Consider the following 3,044-nt stretch of genomic DNA (forward strand, 5'->3'; position numbering starts at 1 on the left):
ACGAATCAGTTGAGAAATCACTGTGAAGAAATTATCCGCATTAATACATTTAGATGCCACAATTTTGTACAAGTATATAGATAAAATAATATAGATCATATCCAACAATATTATTTTGACTTTTAAATTTTAAGTTTTGAGTTTTTATATTTTCAAAAATAGAGATACAATAAAAGCACAAAAAATTAAAAAATTTGAACTCTTTTCAATGAACTTGTACATTTTGTTTGAACGAAACAAAGACGCCCTGTGAAATATTGTTTGGAACGAAACAAAGACAAATAGATAGAATGTCTTAACATTTTCATTCCATAGATATGATGTGCACCCGATCACCCACCGAATCAATAATTTAGGGTGGATTTTCTGTGACAAAACAGGTGGAATGAGATGGTACTCCAAAGGAACCCATACAATTCGGTTTCGTTAGAACAATCTACAAAACCTGAATCAATAATTCGGATTTTTCTTTGAATCAAAATATTAAAATAATTCGTCGATTTTCTCAATTAATTATAATTAATTTCTATAAACAAAATTTTATGCATGCAATTTTAGACCGATTCATAAATGTTGAAGAATTAATTAATTAATTAATTGTTGAACGAGTGAACATCATGTCATGAACTTTATATTAATTAATTAATTAATATAACATCACGTTGACAGCGAAATATTTGAAGTATTACATTACGATACACAACCTATTTGATAGGTGAAAAATAAATACGCATTTTTTTTTGTTACAAGCTCAGGCATGTAATTAATATTTATAATTGATATATTCAATGTCAGAAAAACAATTAATATAAAATTTTCCCATCATATCAGTCAAATTATTTAGCCAATCTTTGAACAATTATAACTAATCGGATCATCTGTAATTTGTTTGTAAATATTTAAGACATGTGTGAATCAATTTTAAAAACTGAAATCTAGCTAAAACTATGAAATTTTAATATTCTGATTGTCCGATCAGAATATCCAAGTACTATCTAAATCAGTGTTTTAAATAGCGCGCTATAGCGTTTTCCGACAAAAAAAGCTATGGCGCTATGCCCAAATAGCGCCGCTATAGCGCGCTATTCCGCGCTATAGCGCCGCTATTTGAGCATAGCGCGATTTTTTTAACCCGTACGCTATTTCGCGATAAACGCTATTTAAACCATTGATCTAAATTGAAATAAAATATGTTTAAATAATAATATGAAATTTCTAAAGTATTCAAAATTGTACAAATAAATGCAGAATATATAGGCTTTTTGTACAAATAAATTCAAAATTCAAAAATAACCTACGTCAAATTGAACCTGACATGTGGGAGAGTAAATGCAAAATGGGCTTTAATTTCCTTGATATGGGCTGAGAAATGTAAACTTTATAAATTATTAAATTTACACTAGAGAAATAACCATATACAGTGGGCCGGTGTGCCCTTATTAATATCTAAAAAAATTAAATTGAATTGAAATGACGACTTAACTAGTTAATGAATGGGTATTATTAAGAAAAACAAGCACTAGTTAATGAATTATTATTCCTGTGCTCAAATTAAATATGATAATATTTATTTAATTTGAGCTTACAAAACATTTTAGAAGACAATTCATATTTTTTATTAAGACCCTCAAAATATTATTGAGTCTATCCTTAGATTTCAAAATTTTGAAAAATATCCTGATCACCGCACGGTAGGGTGTGGTGCCTAAAAAAATTTGATTTCCTGCAAAATTAGTTAGTGAAAATTCTCTTACTTAATTAGGTGCCTAAAAAATTGATTTCTTGCATTATTCCCCCACCCAAAAAAAATAATAAACACATTCTTCTTTTTGAAAATCACCCGTCCCGTTAAATATGACTTTCATATAAATATAAACTTGAACAAAATATTTTTATTATATTTTTAGTCTTTACTATTTCTTAAATAGCTGAAAAAATATTTAACAATTATAGAGTATCCATATTATTGATTAGAATTCTAATGACCTATCTAAAAAAATATTTCATCTAAAAATTCTAGACTATTTTCAAATTTATTACAATTTTGAATATATTTGATCCAAAAGTCAACTTAGGCTCCATCTATTGTTATCTAAAAAACAAGATCTCTATCTCTGTCTCGCTCAACCAATTCTAAAAGTTTCTTGTAAAATTGGTGGGTTTTGTGTTTGAATGTGAGGCACTTATTTGTAGTTCGTTCTACAAGAAATTTAAATAAGAAAAATTATGTAATTGTCACTTTATGACCCCCACCCCCTTTACCATTTTTTAAATACATAGAAAATTATATTTGATCTAAAATTCTAGATAGAGTATCCGAAGACTGATCCAAAAGGCAACTGAGGCTCCATCTATAATTATCAAAATGGCAAGGTCTCTATCTCTCTTTCTCTCAACCAATTCCAAATCTTTCTTGTAAAATTGGTGGGTTTTGTATTATAATCTGAGCCTCTTGTTTGTTTGGTTTGTTTACTTGACAGAACCAACATCTCACAAACTAATATAGACTAGATACATCTTTCTTTATGACAGGTGCTCTGTAATTAGTTCATGATCCAATGGAATTTTGCCGAATTTAACTGTGAAGTAAATAATAGATTAAAATATATAATATAATATAATAATTTTGTACTATGCATCGTTTCATGTTGTAACGTGTATATCTTGGTCCCCTCAAAAAAAAAAACGTGTATATCTTGGTACACAAAATTCAATTACTTGAGCCAACAATATTTGATATTTTATCTATTAATTTGGTAGTATGCATCTTGTCTTTTAATTGTGACAAAATTTCTCTGAAAGAAATATTTTGTACAAACTAAAACATAAGGAAGAAAAGTTAAAATTATCTTGTCAAAACTTGTACGCAAATTAAACAAAAATTTATGCTTTTATATTGTGATCTTGTCTTTAAGCAAAACTTATGGTCTTCTTTTAGATGATTCGTTCAATAAATTCGCAAAATTAAATTTAATCAATTTGATATATATATATTCTCATTATAACCTCTACATCGATAAAGCCCCTATAATCGTTTGAAATTG

Source organism: Carex rostrata, chromosome 10 (assembly GCF_964058835.1).
Source record: "Carex rostrata chromosome 10, lpCarRost1.2, whole genome shotgun sequence".
Classification (NCBI taxonomy): domain Eukaryota; kingdom Viridiplantae; phylum Streptophyta; class Magnoliopsida; order Poales; family Cyperaceae; genus Carex; species Carex rostrata.